Source organism: Oryx dammah, unplaced genomic scaffold (genome assembly GCF_014754425.2).
Source record: "Oryx dammah isolate SB20612 unplaced genomic scaffold, SCBI_Odam_1.1 HiC_scaffold_28, whole genome shotgun sequence".
NCBI classification, from domain to species: domain Eukaryota; kingdom Metazoa; phylum Chordata; class Mammalia; order Artiodactyla; family Bovidae; genus Oryx; species Oryx dammah.
Genome location: NW_024070212.1, coordinates 36,090,175 through 36,112,524, shown reverse-complemented (window position 1 = coordinate 36,112,524; position 22,350 = coordinate 36,090,175). Strand labels below are relative to the sequence as shown.

General features: G+C 38.6%; 1 long non-coding RNA gene across 1 annotated transcript; it reads right to left on the bottom strand.

The window, feature by feature from the left end:
- Nucleotides 1-339: 339 nt before the first annotated feature.
- On the bottom strand, nt 340-20,451 carry LOC120856768. The gene is made up of 3 exons (XR_005719475.1): nt 20,440-20,451; nt 13,937-13,940; nt 340-415 (listed from the first exon to the last, which is right to left on the bottom strand). It is a non-coding gene; the product is annotated as an uncharacterized LOC120856768 (long non-coding RNA).
- Between the last annotated feature and the right edge of the window lie 1,899 nt (nt 20,452-22,350).

Genomic DNA, 22,350 nt, shown 5'->3' with positions numbered 1-22,350 from the left:
TGCTTTTTAATATGTGGTCTAGGTTGTTCATAGCTTTTCTTTGAAGGAGCAAGCCTCTTTTAATTTCACAGCTGCTGCCACCATCTTCCTGTTGCTTCCTGACCTGCATACAGATTTCTCAAGAGACAGGTCAGGTGGTCTGGTATTCCTATCTCTTTAAGAATTTTACAGAATTTATTGTGCTCCATACAGTCAAAGACTTTGACATAGTCAATAAAGCAGAAATAAGTGTTTTTCTGGGACTCTCTTGCTTTTTTGATGATCCAACAGATGTTGGCAATTTGATTTCTGGTTCCTCTGCCTTCTCTAAATCCACCTTGAACATTTGGAAGTTCATGGTTCCATCACCTCCGTTAGCTTTGTTTGTTGCGATGCTTCCTAAGGCCAACTTGACTTCACATTCCAGGATGTCTGTCTAGGTTGGTGATCACACCATCATTGTTATCTGGGTCATGAGGTCTCTTTATATAGTTCTTCTGTTCCCTGGTGGCTCAGAGAGTAAAGCATTTGCGTGCAATGCAGGAGACCCAGGTTTGATCCTAGGGTCAGGAAGATCCCCTGGAGGAGGAAATGGCAACCCACCCCAGTACTCTTGCCTGGAAAATTCCATGGACAGAGGAGCCTTGTAGGCTATAGTTCATGGGGTAGCAAAGAGTTGGACATGACTGAATCACTTCACTTCACTTCTGTGTATTCTTGCCCCCTTTTCTTAATATCTTCTGCTTCTGTTAGGTCCATACCATTTCTGTCCTTTATTGTGCCCATCTTTGCATGAAATTTTCCCTTGGTATATCTAATTTTTCTAAAGAGATCTCTAGACTTTCCTATTTTATTGTTTTCCTCTATTTCTTCACATAGATCTCTGAGGAAGGCTTTCTTATCTCTCTTTGATATTCTTTGAAACTCTGCATTCAAATGGGTATATCTTTCCTCTTCTCCTTTGCCTTCAGCTTCTTTTCTGTTAACAGCTATTTTTAAGGTCTCCTCAGACAACCATTTGCCTTTTGCATTTGTTTTTTCTTGGGGAAGGTCTTGATCCCGGCCTCCTGGACAATGTCATGAACCTCCATCCATAGTTCTTCAGACATTCTATCTGATCTAATCCTTTGAATCTATCTGTCACTTCCACTGTAAAATCATGAGAGATTTGATTTAGGTCATGCCTAAATGGTCTAGTGGTTTTCCCTACTTTCTTCAATTTAAGTCTGAATTTTGCAATAAGCAGTTCATGGTCTGTGCCACAGTCAGCTCCCAATCTTGCTTTCACTGGCTGTGTAGAACTTCTCCATCTTTGGCTGCAAAGAATATCATCAATCTGATTTCAGTGTTGGCCATCTGGTGATGTCCATGTATGTGTAGAGTCTTCTCTTGTGTTATTGGAAGAAGGTGTTTGCTATGACCAGTACTTCTCTTGGCAAATCTCTATTAGTCTTAGCCCTGGTTCATTCTGTACTCCAAGGCCTAATTTGCCTGTTACTCTAGGTATTTCTTGATGTCCTACTTTTTCATTCCAGTCCCCTATAATGGGTGTGGGTGTTACCTCTTCTTTAACCATGGTGGCTCAGACAGTAAAGAATCCACCTTCAATGGGGGAGACCTGGGTTTGATCCCTGTGTTGAGAAGATCCTCTGGAGGAGGTCAGGGCACCCCACTCCAGTATTCTTGCCTGGAGAATTCCCTCAGATCGAGGTGCCTGGGCAGACTCCAGTCCATGGGATTGCAAAGAGTCAGAATCAACTGAGCAACTAAGCACAGCACAGCTCATCCATTTGATAGAATTCACCTGTGAAGCCATCTGGCTCTTTGTTTTTACTTGTTGGAAGATTTTTAATCACAGTTTTAAATTCATTGTTTGTTACTTGCCCCTTGATATTTTCTAATTGTTCATGATTCAGTCTTGGAAGATTGTACTTTCCTAAGAGTGTGGCCATTACTTCCAGGGTGTCTATTTCATCGGTATATAGTGGCTGGCAGTAGTCTCTTATGATTCTTTATATTTCTGTGGTGTCAGTTGCAACTTCTCTTTTTTCATTTTTCATTTTATTGAGTTTCCCCCTTTTGGCCCTTAATTAGAACACTTGTGAACACCATACACAAAAATAAACTCAAAATGGTTTAAAGACCTAAATGTAAAAGCAGACAATATAAAACTCTTAGAGGAAGACATAGGGAGAACTCTATTTGACATAAATTACAGCAAGATCTTTTTTCACCCACCTCCTAGAGTAATGAAATAAAAGAAAATAAAATAAACAAATGGGACTTAATTAAACTTAAACGCTTTTGAACACCAAAAGAAACCATAAACAAGATAAAAAGACAATCTTCAGAATGGGAGAAAATATTTTCAAATGAAACAACTAACAAAGATTGATCTCCAGAATACACAAAAAGCTCATGCAGCTCAGTAACAAAACTGACACCTCAATCAAACAAATGGGCAGAAGACCTAAACAGACATTACTCCAAAGAAGATACACAGATGGTCAACAAACACATGAAAAGATTGCTCATTATTACAGAAATGCAAATAAAAACTTCAATGAAGTATCACCTCACATTGTCAGAATGGCCATTATCAGAAAAACTACAATCAGTCAATGCTGGAGAGGATGTGCAGAGAAGCAAACCTTCTTGCACAGCTGGTGGGAATGTAAACTGATAATACTTACCACGGAGGATGGTATGGGGTTCCTTAAAAACTAGGAATAAAACTACAATATGACCTGCAATCCCACTACTGGACATATACTCTGAAAAAACTATAATTCAAAAAGATACATGTACCCAAATGTTCAATAGCCAGGATATAGAAGCAACCTAAATGTCCATAAACACATGACTTGATAAAGAATATGTAGTGTTCATTCCAATCCCAAAGAAAGGCAATGCTTAAGAATGCTCAAACTACCACACAACACACTAATCTCACACACAAGTAAAGTAATGCTTAGAATTCTCCAAGCCAGGCTTCAGCAATACATGAACTGTGAACTTCCAGATGTTCAAGATGGTTTTATAAAAGACAGAGGAACCAGAGATCAAATTGCCAAAATCAGCTAGATCATCAAAAAAGCAAGAGAGTTCCAGAAAAACATCTATTTATACTTTATTAACTGTGCCAAAGCCTTTGACTGTGTGACTCACAAAAAACTGTGGAAAATTGTGAAAGAGATGAGAATACCAGACCACCCGATCTGCCTCTTGAGAAACCTATATGCAGGTCAGGAAGCAACAGTTAGAACTGGACATGGAACAACAGGTTGGCTCCAAATAGGAAAGGGAGTATGTCAAGACTGTATATTGTCACCCTACTTATTTAACTTATATGCAGTGTACATCATGAGAAACGCTGGGCTGGAGGAAGCACAAGCTGGCATCAAGATTGCTGGGATAAATATCAATAACCTCAGATATGCAGACGACACCACCCTTATGGCAGAAAGTGAAAAAGAACTAAAGAGCCTCTTGATGAAAGTGAAAGAGGAGAGTGAAAATGTTGGCTTAAAACTCAACATTCAGAAAAGTAATATCATGGTATCTGGTCCTATCACTTCATAGCAAATAGATGGGGAAACAGTGGAAATAGTGGCTTATTTTATTTTTTCTGTGCTCCAAAATCACTGCAGATGGTGATTGCAGCAATGAAATTAAAAGACGCTTACTCCTTGGAAGGAAAGCTATGACCAACCAGGACAGCATATTAAAAAGCAGAGACATTATTTGCAAAGGCTATGGTTCTTCCAGTGGTCATGTATGGATGTGAGCATTGCATTATAAAGAAAGCTGAGCACTGAAGAATTGATGCTTTTGACCTGTGGTGTTGGAGAAGACTTTTAAGAGTTCCTTGGACTGCAAGGAGATCCAACCAGTCCATCCTAAAGGAGGTCAGTCCTGGATGTTCATTGGAACAACTGATTTTTAAGCTGAAACTCCAATATTTTGGCCACCTCATGTGAAGAATTGACTCATTTGAAAAGACTCTGATGTTGGGAAAGACTGAGGGCAGGAGGAGAAGGGGATGACAGAGGATGAGATGGTTGGATGGTATCACTGACTTAATGGACATGGGTTTGGGTGGACTCTGGGAGTTGGTGATGGACAGGGAGGCCTGGTGTGCTGCGGTTCATGGGATCACAAAGAGTTGGACATGACTGAGCAACTGAACTGAACTGAAGTGCATATATACAATGGAATATTACTCATCCATGAAGAGGAATAAAAGAAGGTCATTTGTAGTTATGTGGATGAACCTAGAGTCTATCACACAGAGTGAAGTCAGAGAAAGGAAACAAATATTGTATATTAATCCATATATATAGAATCTAGAAAATGGTACTGATTAACATATTTGCAGGGAAGAATAGAGACACATAGAGAATGGACTTATGGACACAAAGCAGGAAGGAGAGGGCAGGCTGAATTGAGAGTGTAGCACTGACATGTATACATCACTATAGTTAAGACAGATAGCTAGGGGGAAGTTGCTGCATAACACAAAGAGCTAATCTTGGTGATGACCTAGACAGGTGGAATAGAGGGTTGGGGGCAAGGCACAAGAGGGAGAGGATATATGTATACATATAGTTCAGTTGCTCAGTCATATCCAATGCTTTGCAGCCCCATGGACTGCAGCACTTCCAGGCTTCCCTGTCCATCACCAACTCCCAGAGCTTACTCAAACTCATTTTCATTGAGTCAGTGATACCATCCAAACATCTCATCCTCTGTCACCCCTTCTCCTCTTGCCTTCTATCTTTTCCAGCATCAGGGTCTTTTCCAATGAGTCAGTTATTTGTATCAGGTGGCCAAAGTACTATAGATTCAGCTTTAGCATTAGTCCTTCCAATGAATATTCAGGACTGATTTCCTTTAGGATTAACTGGTTGGATCTCCTTGCAGTCCAAGAGACCCTCAAGAGTCTTCTACAACATTACAGTTCAAAAGCATCAATTCTTTTGCTGGTTGTTGGCAAAGTGATGTCTCTGCTTTTTAATATGTTGTCTAGGTTGGTCATAGCTTTTCTTCAAATGAGCAAGCATCTTTTAATTTCATGACTGCAGTCACCAACTGCAGTGATTTTGGAGCCCAAGAAAATCAAGTTTCTCACTGTGTCCATTGTTTCCCCATCTATCTACCATGAAGTGATGGGACCACATGCCATGATCTTAGTTTTCTGAATGTTGAGTTTTAAGTAAATTTTTGGACTGTCCTCTTTCACTTTCATCAAGAGACTCTTTAGTTTTTCTTCACTTTCTGCCATAAGGCTGGTGTCATCTGCATATCTGAGGTTATTGATGTTTCTCCCAACAATCTTAATTACAACCTGTGCTTCATCTAGCCTGGCATTTTGCATGATGTATTCTGCATATAAGTTAAATAAGCAGGGTGACAATATACAGTCTTGACGTACTCCTTTCCCTATTTGGAACGAGTCTGTTGTCCCATGTCCAGTTCTAACTGGTGCTTCTTGACCTGTATTAGATTCCTCAGGAGGAAAATCAGGTGGTCTGGTATTCCCATCTCTTTAAGAATTTTTCAAACCTTTTTGTGATCCACACAGTCAAAGACTTTGGGGTAGTCAGTCAGTCAGTCAGTTAGTTCAGTCACTCAGTCTTGTCTGACTCTGTGACTCCATGGACTGCAGCACACCAGGCCTCCCTGTCCATCACCAACTCTCGGAGTTTTCAAACTCATGTCCATTGTGGTGGTAATGCCATCCAACCATCTCATCCTCTGTCATCACCTTCTCTTCCTGCCTTCAATCGGCATAGTCAATAAAGCAGAAGTAGATGGTTTTCTGGAACTCTCTTGCTTTCTTGATGAGCCAACAGATGTTGGCAATTTGATCTCTGGTTCCTCTGCCTTTTCCAAATCCAGCTCTAACATCTGGAAGTTCATGGTTCATGTACCATAGAAGCCTGGCTTGGAGAATTTTGAACATTAATGCTAGTGTGAGAAATGAATGCAGTTGGGCCGTAGTTTGAACATTCTTTGCCATTGTCTTGGAATGAAAACTGACCTTTCCCAGTCCTGTGGCCACTGCTGAGTTTCTCAAATTTGCTGGCATATTGAGTGCAGCACTTTCACAGCATCATCTTTTAGGATTTGAAATCACTCAACTGGAATTCCATCACCTCCACTAGCTTTGTTCATAGCAATGTTTCCTAAGGCCCACTTGACTTCACATTCCAGGATGTCTGACTCTAGGTAAATGTTCGCATGATCATGGTTATCTGGGTCATGAGGATCTTTTTGTATAGTTCTTCTGTGTATTCTTGTCACTTCTTCTTAAAATCTTCTGCTTCTGTTAGGTCCATACCATTTCTGTCCTTTATTGTGCCCATCTTTTCATGAAATGTTCCCTTGGTATCTCTAATTTCCTTGAAGAGATCTCTAGTCTTTCCTATTCTATTATTTTCCTCTCTTTGCATTGATCACTAAGGAAGGCTTTCTTATCTCTATTTCATATTCTTTGAAACTCTGCATTCAAATGGGTATATCTTTCCTTTTCTCCTTTGCTTTCAGTCAGTCTTCTTTTCACAGCTATTTGTAAGGCCTCCTCAGACAATCATTTTGCCTTTTTGCCTTTCTTTTATCTTGGAGATGGTCTTGATCACTGCCTCCTGGACAATGTCACAATCCTCCACCCATAGTTCTTCAGGCACCCTCTCTTGAATCTGTTTGTCACTTCCATTGTATAATCATAAGGGATTTGATTTAGTTCATGCCTGAATGGTCTAGTGGTTTTCCCTACTTTCTTCAATTTCAATCTGAATTTGGCAATAAGGAGTTCATGATATGAGCCACAGTCAACTCCAAATCTTGTTTTTGCTGACTGTATAGAGCTCTCCATCTTTGGCTGCAAAGAATATAATCAATCTGATTTTGGTATTGACCTCTGGTGATCTCCATGTGTAGAGTCTTCTCTTGTGTTGTTGGAAGAGAGTGTTTACTATGACCAGTGCATTCTCTTGGCAAAACTCTGTTTTTTGACCTGCCTCATTTTGTACTCCAAGGCCAAATTTGCCTGTTATTCTAGGTATCTCTTGACTTCCTACTTCTCATTCCAGTTCCCCATAATGAAAATAACATCTTTTTGCATGTTAGTTCTAGAAGGTCTTGTAGGTCTTCACAGAACCACTTCAGTTTCTTCAGCATTACTGGTCAGGGCATATGTATGTGTGTCTATATATATATATAGCTGATACACATATGTATGTGTGTATATATATATATATATATATATATAGCTGATACACAGTGTAGAGCAGAAACTAGTATAACATTATAAAGCATGTATACTCCATTTTTTTAATTAAATAAAATTTTAACAATGCATCAGATGAACAGAGAAAAATACTCTTATCCTTGCTTTACCTTATGTTTGTGTGTGAATTGTGTTTATTGGAGCTTCCCTGGTGGCTCAGCTAGTAAAGAATTTGTCTGCAATGCAGCAGACCCAGGTCAGGAAGATCCCCTGGTGAAGAAAATGGCAACCCACTCCAGTTATTCTTGCCTAAGGAATCCCATGGACAGAGAAGCCTGGTGGGCTACAGTCCTTGGGGTCACAAAGAGTTGGACACAACTGAGTAACTTCACTTTTTCTTTCTTGTGTTTATAGCAGATGGGACAAGTTAAGAGTACCTGTTCAATTTGAAAGCTACAGCCTTTTACCAGTATTTATGAAGGTGATTTTTAAGATTTTCTTTGTCCTAATAAGTAATCTTTTGGAGACTGTGGGCTTTGTTTTAGGTAAGAGACTAAGGGAACAACAAATAGCACTGGATGTTTCCAAAGCTCATATGAATAGATAAAGTATCCAGTGTGTTTCCATGTAGTGTTTTTTCCTTTTTGTTTCATTCATCTTCAAAAATTTGCTTTGGGGGGTTCCTTAGTTTCTTGAGAGATATGATGTGGGCAGGTAACTGAGAGTATTTATAATGGGAAAGGGAAAGTCTGGCTAAGGGATGGAGGAGCTAGAGGTTTGAAGCAGGATATAACAGAGAACTCAAGGGATGTTAAGGGAAGACTGAAGGTGATAAAAGGAGAGAGGAACTGAAGATGGGAAGGGAAAGTTCCTCGTGGACCCAGTTTTGGGAGATCTTAAATCCCAAAGAGATTACTGATGTTTCATGCTATTATTTGTAAAGTTATATCAACAACAAAGGGAAAAGGCCAATGGTGAATGAAGTCAATATGGTTTCAAGAATGGGGTTTTCAATTACTAGAGACATTTCCATGGTAAAAGCAGGACCAAGAGAACAAAGATGCCGCATAAAGAGATAGGAAAACTTCTCCAGAACAGGAGCTGGAGAGTGAGTTCCCACATGAGAAAAATAGAAAGAATTTTCCAGACCAAGGAGTCAGGAAATGAATTCTTACTTGAAACAATGAGCCAAGAAAAATTTCCAGTCTATGAATCACACTGTGAATCACCACACCAAACAAAGAGCTAGTAAGAAAGACATTTCTCTAGCCCAATAGATACCTTTCAAACAAGGAAGCCTGGACCTCTAATCCATCTTCAGAGAATAACTGGAATCTTAGGAATCAAAATTTGTCTTTACTGTGCTTCAGTGGACTGTCATTCAGAGCACTGGTTTGGGAGACAGACTCACCAACTGATCCCTGATCAATCAGCCAGGAGTGAAGACAAAGGCTTCAAAGGCAGGCATTTGGGCTCCTGGGTGAGAGGTCCTGGTGTCAAATGGTGAAGTTGATCCTATCCAAGTCATGGCACCACAACTGTTCAAGATAACCAGAGCTGCGTGTGTGTGTGGTCACTAACTCATAGGCGACTCTTTGCAACCAAATGGACTGCAGCACATTAGGCTTTCTTATCTTTCACTATCTCCTAGAGTTTGCTCAAATTAATGTCCACTGAGTCAGTGATGCTATCTAACCATCTCATCCTCTGCCACCCTGTTCTCCCCCTAGACCATGATAAAAACAGATATTATTTAGCAACTACTGTATTTGGGAAAAAGAAATCTCAATATAGAATTTAGTTCAATCCAAATACAACATGGGAAAGAAAGGAATGGGATGGGACTCAGTGGGTGGTAAATTTCTAAGAGGAATCATCAGAGTAAGGGTGAGGATTCTGTTTAAACAGGATTCTTATTAAAGTAGTCCGTGGTTGTAAGATATCACCTGAGGTATGGTATGCATGAAGAATTTCATCAGGTAAGATATCAAGGGTAGGGTTTCTGGCTAAACTGTCCTAAGGAGGATTCTGGCTAAAACTGGGCCATGTAGGTCCAAAAAGAATGAAAGGCCAAGGTCCAGGCCTAGAGGTCTTAGAGGAGCCTACCTAAAATTAAGCTATGGAGGGATCTTGTTATTTCTCTAGAACCATTTTGAAAAATGTCTTATTCTCATAAACATTTTAATCAAATAATAGAATACACATGCATAGGAAGGATCCAGTTCAGTTCATTTCAGTCACTCAGTCATGTCCAACTTTTTGAGACCCCATGAATCACAGCACGCCAGGCCTCCCTGTCCATCACCAACACTCGGAGTTTACACAAACTCATGTCCATCGAGTCGGTGATGCCATTCAGCCATCTCATCCTCTGTCTTCCCCTTCTCCTCCTGTCCCCAATCCCTCCCAGCATCAGTGTCTTTTCCAATGAGTCACATGAGGTGGCCAAAGTATTGGAGTTTCAGCTTCAACAGCAGTCCTTCCAATGAACATCCAGAAGTGATCTCCTTTAGGATGGACTGGTTGGATTTCCTTACAGTCCAAGGGACTCTCAAGAGTCTTCTCCAACACCACAGTTCAAAAACATCAATTCTTTGGCACTCAGCTTTCTTCACAGTACAACTCTCACATCCATACATGACCACTGAAAAAACCATAGCCTTGGCTAGATGGACCTTTGTTGGCAAAGTAATGTCTCTGCTTTTTAATATGCTGTCTAGGTTGGTCATAACTTTCCTTCTAAGGAGTAAGCATCTTTTAATTTCATGGCTGCAATCACCATCTGCAGTGATTTTGGAACCCCAAAAAATAAAATCTGCCACAGTTTCCACTGTTTCTCCATCTATTTGCCATGAAGTGATGGGACCAGATGCCATAATCTTAGTTTTCTGAATGTTGAGCTTTAAGCCAATTTTTTCATTCTCTTCTTTGCAAAGACCAATTAACAACCCTCAACATTATTCATGTTCTTATTCCTACTGCAAACAAAACAACTCTTTATAACACTACTCACTGAGGAAAGAAACATACAGAAAAGAGAAAAATATGGTAATTGTTATAACACAGAAACTTTATGATATAGAACCATTATAACCTAGAATCATCAAGCTTGAAAAATGATTAATTTGGAGGATTTACGGTGTCAGACATGAAGGTTCATTATAAACTGTAGCCCAGAAACAGAACCACTTATATATGGTAAACTGAATAATGACAAAACTATCACTGTGATGCAGTGAGTGAGAAAATGGATATTCTTTTCAATATGTGGTGATGGGATCATTTGAATATTTATATGGGAAAAACATTCCTGTTCAAGTTCCAGTGTATCATAAATGTAAAACGTGAATGTGCAAAGTGTACAGTGTCCTGTATATATCTTCTACTTTGAAATGAGCTTACAAAAAGTTTTAACAGGAGTGGAACTTTTCAGTTAAGGACTTCTGGTATTGAAATCTCACTTAGCCTAACTGCTTATAATTAGAATCTTAGGGCAATACTAATTTGTATAATAATTACATGTTTTCCAGAACATCATACTTAAGAGGTAATTATTTTGGCTTTCAATATATTATAAAAATAGTCATATTACTGTAACTTAAACAGCTACATAATTTGGCTCTAATTCTCTACTATTTCTTTTTTTTTAATTAATTAATTTATTTATTTTTTTTATTTTACTTTACAATTCTGTATTAGTTTTGCCATACATTGACATGAATCCACCACGGGTGCTATTTCTTATCCAAAGTCAGTTTAGGTACATTCATTTTCTGGGTCTACTTCTGAGTTTTCACTGATATTCTGAGAGTGATAGTTCAAATGATTGAAGTGCATGTAGACAGTGTATGGGCAAATATTTGCTATATGGCTTAGGAACTCAGACTTGGGCTCTGTATCAACCTAGAGGGGTGGGATGGGGAGGGAGATGGGAGGGAGCTTCAAAAAGGAGGGATATATGTATATCTATGGTTGATTCATATTGAGGTGTGACAGAAAACAATAAAAATTCTGTGTAGCAATTATCCTTCAATAAAAATAAATTAATTAAAATAAAATAAGAGGCCTTATTCTCCCTGTTGAAACAGAGAAGATGCTTTACATTCTCACTTTTCTTAGAGGATTTACTTTAGAAAACTTAACAATTTATTTTTTTTTCTTGTAATCTCTTTGAAATGTATTCAGATACCTTTAAAACTTCTAAGGACAAGCCTTAGCGCATTGTAACCCAGAAATATCTTTATCAAGAACCTGAGAAATATGTCTTCAAAAGGAAATCAAGGAACATACTGCCCTTACCTCTCTATTTCTATCATAGGGTTGTAAACTAAACTTGTGGGCACCTTACTCCAAAACTATCTCCTGTAAAACAGATAGGAGTTTATGTTTCCTTTAGAGAAAGCCAATAAACTAACACAGACTGTCATCCAATTACTAGCTGAATTTAAGATAAATTATGTGTGGTGGGTGATGTTGGCAAATCCTCTCACTTGAGGACTAGATATTACTTATCTTGAAAACAAGTAGATGATGGGTATATACTTGACTATTTAAAAGGTGAGATGTCTTTTTGTCTTTGCAATCTCCTTAGCAGATTGCCTCTGATAGGCATCACCTTCTGGTTCAATGTTTACTCAATAATGAAACTGTTTCTTTCTCTTCTAGTTTTGTGGAAGTTATCAGGGATGATAGATTTAGTTTTAACTGTATTTCCCCAAAATTAAATCATATAATTCTTTTGATAACTATTTCTTCTTTATTTTACATATTTTACAATCAATGTAAAAGCATTTTGAGGTTTTTCTTGGGGGAAAAGAAAATATCAGTCTAATATCCATGGTCAAACAGTGTACATGTGCTGAAGTTATAGCATGTAACTTTTTCAAGTATATCACTTTGAAGGATACAGGAAATATTATATCCATAATTGTCATTTTCACTATATTCTATGAGATTTCTAATTCTGTTCTACCTTACCTTATGGGTTTTGAATTACACAATATAAAAGATTAGTATCAAAAACATCATAACATGATACTCAGGTAGAAAAAGACAAAATTTGTCTTCATATAGAAACAATTATGTTGTTTTGAAAAAATATTATTTTCAGGATTGTGAGTTGCTTTCTCAAGTAAACTTTTATTTTAAAGTAGTTTGCCTTACCAAAAAAATTATTATAATACAGTGAGTGCCCATATACTACACACATAGTTTCCTATATTACATATATTACATAGTTTCCTATATTACTCTATGATACATGTGTCACAATTAATGTACCAACATCAATACATTATTTTTAAGTCTGCACTTTATTCAGACATTTTTAGATTTTATTTAATGTACTTTTTCTGATCTAGAATACCATATAAACTTTAATTACTATGTTATCTTTGGTATCTCTTGGCTATGGCAATGAATTAGTTTGTGATGCTTTTTTGTTTTTAAAAGGAATAGAAATATAGAATTGTTTTAATTTTGTTCTTGTAAAGAGAAAACAAAGTAAAATCCCATACTGTTGCATCATTCTGGGCTGAAATCTCGTGTCCCCCAAGAAAGTCATCTGTTGCAGCCCAATACCTAATGTGATGTGGGGCCTATTTAGAAGTGGGTGGGGCCTTTGTGAGGTAATTAAGTTTGGAGGATGTCAGGGTGGGTAGAGCCCTTATGATGGGATTGGTACCATTTTAAGGAGATTAAGAGCCCTGAATTCTCTCCCTCCATGTGAGGAGGACACAGTGAAAATACCATCTATGAAACTGGAAGAGGGCTCTCATCAGACACTAAATCTGCTGGCAGCCTCTAGAACTGTGAGAAATAAATGTTATTTAAGCCACCCAGCCTATGACACCTTTGTTACAGCATCCCTAACTGATGAAAATAATCATCCATTCTCTTTTTATGTAGCATCCTAAATTGTATTTACTCCATTGAACAAATTGTTAATTTTTAAAAATGGCATCTGCTGATACTATCAAATAAATTTACAATACTGGGTTTTTAAAACTTGTTCATTATAGATACTCAATATATATTAAATAACCACAAAAATACAAAAATTTAGATAAACTGTTTTATATTGGTATAGATATGATTCTAGTAAGGCAAGATAATTTTGTACTCTTTCATGTGGTGATAATTAAATTCATAAAATTATTATTTTAGATGTGCAAATTCCAAGCCAAGTTGACTTATAATGACTTGCATAATTATGAGCACTGTTTCATTGCAACCTTCCAATTACTTCTGTCAATAGAAATGTGGTTACTGAAGTGTGTTTTTTTTCATTCTCTACCCAGATCTTTACATTATTATCCCCAATAGATAAAATGCTTGCTGAATAAAGGGTAATCTTGAAATATTCTTCTGGTAAACAATTGTAAAATATTTTAGAATTTTACTTGAAGGCTTTATGCCTAGTGAAATACAATTAGGGTCAGTGTTTCATAGTATTTCCTTTGAGAATACAACACTCTTACTGTTAGAATTCTTAGAGACAGAGCTCACCATTACATTCTTGATGTGTTTGCACTTGCAGGTAGGCACTAATTTTGGCCAAGAGGCTGTGAGTAAAAAGGATGGAGATGTATATATATAGATATATATATATATAGAGAGAGTACTGTTCACAAATTTGTCTGCTAGTATGTGGCTCTACTGGAGAGGCATTTCATAGATTTTGGAAAATAATTATGTATTTTCAAAAACTATACTTTGTGCTATTACCTGTCTCTATCAGTTAGACATAACAGATTTTAGAAAGTAATTGCATATTTTCCAAACTAAAATTTACCTGTGTTATGGGAATAAAACAAACTATGTATGCTATGGTTTTGTGACAACAAATTAACCAAGAGATCATAGTCATACAACAGAATGTAGGTTATTTTTTGCTAGGGTAAAGTCAGATGTGGGTTTGAAGTTTTATTCCTTCTTGAGGATACTCCATCTGTAACACATGGCTTTGAAGGCCCGTTCTAGCAAATAAGGGCATTATACAATAGGGATCTCAGTCAGTAACTGCCACAACACATGCAAGTGATATGTATCAAGTCCACTCACAGACATGCTTCATATTTGAGGGCCTTACTTAGGACACTAATGCCAATCATAAAAGCAAGTTATCATTACCAAGTCTAAGCTTATACTGCCTCCCGCAAACAGACCAATAATAGAGAGATAAGCTACTAGGGCAAGGAAGAGTGATTTTGTTTAGAAAGCCAGCATATCAAGGAGATGGACCCATCTCCTCAGGTCCATCCCAAAGATGGACCCAAAGATCCCAAACATCCAACTTTCCTCAGTTAGAATTCAGGCTTCTTTTACACTAAAAACGGAAGGAGTAATCTCCAGGCAAGAACACTGGAGCGGGTTGCCATTCCTTCTCCAATGCATGAAAGTGAAAAGTGAAAGTGAAGTCGTTCAGTCCGGTCTGACTCTTAGCTACCCCATGGACTGCAGCCTACCAGGCTCCTCCGCCCATGGGATTTTCCAGGCAAGAGTACTGGAGTGGGTTGCCATTGCCTTCTCTGAAAGTTAAGACCAGACTCCAGAAAAGTGAAAGTGAAAGTGAAAGTCACTTAGCCATATCCAACTCTTTGTGACCCCATGGGCTATACAGTCCATGGAATTCTCCAGGCCAGAATATTGGAGTGGGTAGTCTTTACCTTTACTCCATGGGATCGTCCCAACCAGGGATCAAACCTAGGCCTCTCACATTGCTGGCAGATTCTCTACCAGCTGAGCTATCAGGGAAACCTAGACTCCAGATGAGATATGTTAATATTTTTCTGCTTGTAGCCTGGTCAGGATGTTTCTCATACTAAACAAAGGTATTTGAGCTTAATGTTTACCACCTGGAAAGTAGGAGTCCCAGAGATGGGCAGTTATGTATAATTTAAATTTGCAAACAACATCCCTTTAGTGGTTAACTTGTAATAGAATACAAAGTTTCTTCCCTATTATTATGGGAGACCTTGATAGTGAATATTTACACTGAAGAGAAAGTCTGCTGCTGCTGCTAAGTCACATCAGTCGTGTCCGACTCTGTGCGACCCCATAGACGGCAGCCCACCAGGCTCTCCTGTCCCTGGGATTCTCCAGGCAAGAACACTGGAGTGAGTTGCCATTTCCTGAAGAGAAAGTCTAGTGGGGTCATTTAGACCATTAGCTCAACAGTTAGACTGAGCAGGTTAAAATGCCTATACTATCAACTCTGCCTATTCCTTTCTAGTCTCTCGAACAATAGTTAACCTCAGTTTCTTCATATATAATAACACCCAATTAATATTACCATTCTAAAAAATACATTATTGAGATTGACCATAGCACTGTGCATGGAAGCAAACAACCATTTATTTAATGAGTGTTAGATACACATTTATTGGGCTTCTGCAATGGCTCAGTGGCAAAGAATCCTCCTGCCAATGCAAGTAAAATTCTAAAATATTTTAAAACTATTTACTAGAAGAATATTTCAGGTGAAAATCCACCTCAGTGCTTTTCTAGCTAAAGATTACATTATTATCCCCAATAGATAAAATGCTCGCTGAACAAAGGGTAATCTTTAGCTCTGTCTGCAATATCCCCTGGAGAAGGAACTGGCAACCTACTCCAGTGTGCTTCCTGGGGAATCCCACAGACAGAGGGGCCTGGAGGGCAACAGTCCACGGCGTCACAAGAGTTGGATGTGACTTAGAGACTAAACTAAACTATACAAGTAATAAATGGGTGGTGGTTGTTTAGTCACTAAGTTGCATCCAACTCTTGGTGAACACGTTAACTCATTGCAGTGGTCCAAAATCAAGTAAACATTTAAAATTTCTGTTTATGGATGGCAAAAAGTTGTTTAGAAACTTACAGTTTTAAAATAAATTTGAAGTTACTTCACATATTCACTCAGTTAGTCATTACTTAACCGAGAGCCTAACTCTTTGCCAGGTGCTCTCACAGCCAAAGGGACCTTGTGGAATAAAATAAACAAGGTATATTACAATACTAGAGGAGGTGGAGGGGGAGAAATTAAATAGCCCAAAGAAATGGCCCCAGTGAAAAGGGGACTTGATCTGATCTGATGCACACTACATCACAACTAGGCTTCAGGAGGACTCACGTGTCACAACTAGGCTTCAGGCGGACTCATGTGCCGAAGTGCAAGTTTATGAAGCTGGGAAAAGAGCCACTTAGGTTGGACTTACCCTCCTCAGTCCTGTCTGAAGGTCAGCTTTGCCAGGCTCTGTGGCAGGTTACCTGGGTTTCCTTTGAAGAAAGGACAGAGACTTGTGGGCATTCCTGCTTCGCTTCTCAGTCAAATCAGCCTCCCGCAGGAGAGACACACCCATGGCTCCCAAAGGTGGCCCATGCGCAGCTGACAACATGACCACGAGGAAGGTGTGCTGCCCCCGGTCCACACGGCTCTTCCAAGCTCAGCAGAGGGCTGCAGGGTGAGGGGAAGCCTACCTCCACCTGCTGGCCTAAGACAGATGTGCCCAGGCTGTCACACCTTTTACCAAAGTCTCTGGGAAGCCAGATGGGGTTTATATGGAGCAGCCGGCTGCCTGTGCCTATGAGAGACAGACAGACATCACTGTGGGGACGGTAGGTTGAGAGCCCACCTGCCTCTCCCCAGAGCCAGGCGTGGTCCAGGCAGGGTCAGTGGCTGAGCCCTGCTTGCGCTGGTGGTCCTCTAGAACTGGTAGACCATTCTCAACACCACTTTCCGGCTGACCCTGAGGCAGCCTCTGAAGCCACCGATCCTTAGGTTCTCTTACCTAAAGATGACTTTGGGTCCCTAGTTGTGCTTCCTCTGTCCTGACTGTGAGAGCTTCCAGAGGTCATGGTCCATCAGCTGCGCCATCCTAGCGTCTTTATCCCAGATCACGAAGTCCTCTGTCAGCATTCCACCAGGAAGGGCAAGGCCTGGTCATAAAAGTCAGACTCCTAGGATGCCAGGGCTCAGGCAGTGTTGGGGTAGTAGATTAAACATGTTTTCTGCTGGCTGTGATGCCAGGGAAGGGTCACCTCTGTGCTACCCATGGACTAGACAGGTCTGGATGCCCTTGAACTGCATTCCCAAAGGACCTCCAGTTCAAAGCCACCAGAGCAGCAACTAGGACAACACTGTGAGGAACATTTCCAAGCAGAGGAAAAAGTACAAAAACCCTAAGGGGAGAATGAGATTGCTGTGTGCAGGTACAGAATGGCAATCAATGTGGCCAGACCATGGGGAGGCAAGAGAATAATAGAACAGAAAATCAGGCAAGGACCAGATTATATAATATTTTAGAGACCACAGTAAGGAATTTGCATTATCTTTTGGTTGGCTTGGGAAGCTGTTGGAGGGTTTAAAGCCAGTAAGGGATATGCTCCCAGTGGCTCACTGCTGTGGATAATGTGCTGTGTATGTGTGTGTGTGTATGGAGGGCAGTGAGCAAGTGTAGAATAAGTTTATCTGTAAGATGGGATCAAGATAGTACGTACCTACCTACCTCAGAAAATTGTTGGCAGGTGGAGTGATCACAGAGAAGCAAAAGTAAGGGCATGATACTTCTCTGCTCAGAATACTCAGATCCCCTGCATCAGATTCAAAGGCCTTGCATAGGCCCCAAAGCCCTAAATTATTCAGCTTCTATTTCCTATCTAACCAAACCACCTGCTTCCCTACCCCTATATCATTTCCACTGTTTCAAACACAGTAGGCATGTAACTGATTTAGGGTCACTACTGTCTGGCCTACTCTTCCCACAGAGTGTGGTTCATTGATTACTTCCTTCCCGTCTTTGAGTGAATCACCTCAAAGAAGACTTTCGCTAACCATACTATTTAACCATTTATAATTACAGCTTCCCATTTACCATCATCCTGTTATTCTTTACTTCTGCCCTGTTTTCCATTCCTCTGTAAATTTATTGATAGGTTACTGTTAGAATACATATTTTATTGATTTGTCTGTGGGTGTATATGTGCACATGTATTTGCTGGGTGTGTGTCTACAATCTCCAATTTAAGATTCATGAAAGCAAGATGATTCCTTTGTTCTCTGAGTCATAAAATCCCTATACTATTTCCTGGCATATTTCAAGTGTGCAATATATGTGTGTTGAATGAATACTTGATGAATAAATAAAAGGATCATCCTAGAAAGAAATCAATTTGAATCATTAGGTACTAAAGTTTTGCTTTAAACAGATATCATCCTTATAATTTATATTTTGAGAAAGTTTTTCTATTTTTATAATTTCTATTTATTTTATGGTTTTTTTTTTTAGTTAAAATATCTGTATTAGTCATATACAAGAAAAAAAAATCTGAAAATGATGTGACCTGATGGGTTTGTAGTGTCATGATTTTCTTTGAGTCTTTATAAAATATGACCATATAAAAATGAAAGAATAGGATAAAATCTTTTCACTTATTTTTGTGTGTGTTATTTGATGTGTAATTTGTTTTTTATAATTAAAAATTATTATGTTTTATGAATTGTACAAAGCATGTACATAACAGAAGAAAAATAGACAATATATTCAGCTTGACTGACTGGCAGAGCAGTGTTCCTTTCAGAGTAGTTTTGAAGGGGACAGATAATAGCTTATTACAAAAACTGACTACCTTCCATTGTGGGAAATTTAATTAATTAATAGTGTTTTGGCTAAATATAAATTTAATTATTTTTACTTCATGTGAGTCTATAATTATCTCAAGATAAAATGATTTTAAAACTAATTTTACCTAATTTCATTTTTACTTAGCCATTTAGTAAATATTTTTTTTTAGCAGCTATTGCATTTCCCACATATGTCACAAGTGTCCAGAATAAGCATGGTGTTTGAAACCTGGTGTTAGAATTTTGAAAAAACAAAAACAATGTCTGTGTTTCCATGAAGAGTTTATAGAATTCTAGAAGAAAATTAAGTAGAATAAAATGTAAGATATCAGTAGGTGGTACCATTTTTGATATTATAATGATGAAAATTATCTCTTAGGTGAAAAGAGTTTAAAACAGAGGGAGTGTGCATCTCAAATATCTGAGGGAGAATATTTCAGGAAGAGAAGCTGTCAACTGTAGGTCTAGAAAGCGGCAGACAATAGTTTGGAGTCTGGGGCTGGAGGCATAGCTTCTGTCAACAAATGTGTATGAATCGTTCCCACTCTTTCATTTCATCTGTGTCTTTGGGACTTTTGACAACAAAACAAGCTAAAAAAATACAAGAGTGCATAGAAGGTAGAAATTTACTGTTTCATGATATGGAGCTTATTGTGTATAGTCCTTTAGTGATGTGAGGTAGAGAAGCTCTACAGCAATGGAGAGATTCAGCATTTCTACCCTATTATACATTCCTCATAGTTACCTTCCCTCTATTTGTAATGGGAAAACAGGTTTCTGTCTGCATAATAATTATAGATATATTTTTAACAACTGGTTCATGGTATAATTTATTTCAGAGGAAATTGAACAAACCTGGCTTCCTCAGCCTCACTTTCTATCTGGTTACAGTCCTCTCTTTTCAGTTGCATAGTCCACTTTTTGCTTCTGTTTTACTTCCATATTCTGTAATTTCATTCCTCTATTGCCTTGCATATGTCTGTTCTTACACACAGGTATAAACACACTCTTATATGAATGCTGCTTTTCATATGAACTGCATTTCATACTGCGTTTCAGCTTGGTTTGAGCATGTCAAAAGCAATAATCATATATTTTCATCCTTTTATGACTGGTAAAATACAATACATTTGACACTTAAGAGTGTAGTAAATATTTGTTACATGAAGTAATGTTGTTAAGTTCAATACACTAAAGACATTGAAGCAAGCAAGTAACTCCCAGAAACTGAGTTGTTCCTTTTGCACTAAAAGTTAAAACATGTGAATGACAATGATTGCGTGTGTGCATGCGGGCTCAGTTGTGTCCAACTCTTTGACACCCCATGGACCATGGCCTACCAGGTTCCCCTGTCCGTGGAATTTTCCAGCCAAGAATACTGGAATGGGTTGTCATTTCCTTCTCCAGGGGATCTTGGAGGGATTGAACCTGTATTTCTTTTTTCTCCTGCATTGGCAGATAGGTTCTTTGCCAGCTGAGCCACTGGGGAAGACTGGCAATGATAAAAATAATGTTTACACTTTGTTCTGCCTATCTTTGTGCCAGCTAATTGATAAAAGGGCACATTATTCCGTTTAGTCCTTATACCAATCTTAGAATGTGGATACTATTATCATTCCCATTTTACAGATAAGAAAACTTAGCCATAGAAAAGGTAAACAACTTATTCATCTTCATTCATTTAAGAAAAGTTAGATCATATAACATCTGATTCCATAATTTATATTTATAAAACTATGCTACAAAATAGAGTGGAAGATTTTGCTTACAATGGCAAAATCCCTATTTCAACCTACTTAGAAACACTTATAAAGCAAAAATGGTTTCAAGTAGAGATAGATTCAGTGAAAAAATATTAGGTAGCCTCTATATCCTGTTGCTAATGTCCACTTGCTCCATCTCAGGCAGATTTTTTTCTTTATACCGTATATTGAGCTCCTAGCAGCTTCAGCCTATATTCTATATTCATGATCTTAGCAACATCAGTTATAAAAGGGATGTGATCTTTTCTAAGGATTTCCTTTTGTATCTCAAACTAGACTTCATACATAGATACATACATACATACACTTCAATCCTAAAGAAAATTAGTCCTGAATATTCATTGGAAGGACTGATGCAGAAGCTGAAGCTCCAAAATTTTGGCCACCTGATGCGAAGAACTGACTTATTGGAAAAGACCCTTATTCTGGGAAAGATTAAAGGCAGGAGAAGGGGACGACAGAGGATGAGATGGTGACATGGCATCACTAACTCAATGGACGTGAGTTTGAGAAAGCTCTGGGAGTTGGTGATAGACAGGGAAGCCTGGCGTGCTGCAGTCCATGGGGCTGCAAAGAGTCGGACACTACTGAGCAACTAAACTGCACTGCAGACTTCATACACATAAGGGAAGGAGAGATCAGTGAGGAAGGCCATTTCAGATTGGTAGGTGGCACATTTAATAATCAAGGAAACTTATGCATTGAAGCTTGTTTTGGGCAGCTTCAAGAAGAGTGTATCTCCATACCTGCCCACAGGCTTAACTGAGTTCAGTCATATATATCATCCAGATGGTCTCAATAATATCTCATTCTCAAGGCTGCATATTTAAAAATGCTTACAGCTGTGGGAATAATGAGCAGAATGTAAGTTCCAGGGACAGGGGAGGGGCTGAGGAACCCCAGTTGCCCAGGTCCATATCATTGATCTGTCGTGGTTACATCCTCTCCATTTTTGATGAGTCCATGCTCATGCTGCTTGTTGTATCAGTAAATACTGAAACAAGTTATTGAGGCAAAGAATAGCAACTTTACTCAGAAAGCCAGCAGATCCAGAAGATGGTGGACTAGTATCCCAAAGAACCATCTTCCAGAGTTTAGAATTCAAAGTTTTTTATACTGGAAGGGGAGGGAGTGTGACTGACCGCTACAGACTTCTTGATGCAAGGATCCTTTGTTCTTGCAGATATTCATGACGGTTTGGTCACAATATTCCTATAAGCTTCCAACAAGGCAAATGGTATTCTCTGTTTTGCAATGTTTTATTTCTGTATAAATGGAAAAGTGTTATATACCTTTAAAGGTCAGAGCTTTGAAAACAGGCTATCCTGTGTATTTCAAGCTGCAGACAACATTCTTATAGTAAAAGCAATGAAACGCAAAGATTAAAAGAAATAGATCCCTTATGGAATCAGATTTGTTCTTCCCTAGTATACCATGACCTCCTCCAACATTATGCTCCCTCTGCAGAAGTCTTTTCAGATCTAAATTGTGTGATTAGGGCCTATTGTCCCCGTCTGAACTGTGGTCTCCAATATAAAAGGCTCAGATGGGTCAGCTTTCAGTTACAGGCCCACTGTGAACTGCAGATAGGGTAAATACTCTACCCTCTCATTAAGTAAACATATACATTAAGGGCTGAGGAGAGATTTTAAGTAAAACTTGTGCTGTTTCCAGAAGGGTCAAACTGCATTGAGGGAACAAAAAGTATATGTGCCTATTAGAGATAAATAATGTTTCATTCAATTCATGTAGATAATTAAATGCCTAAAGTAGAA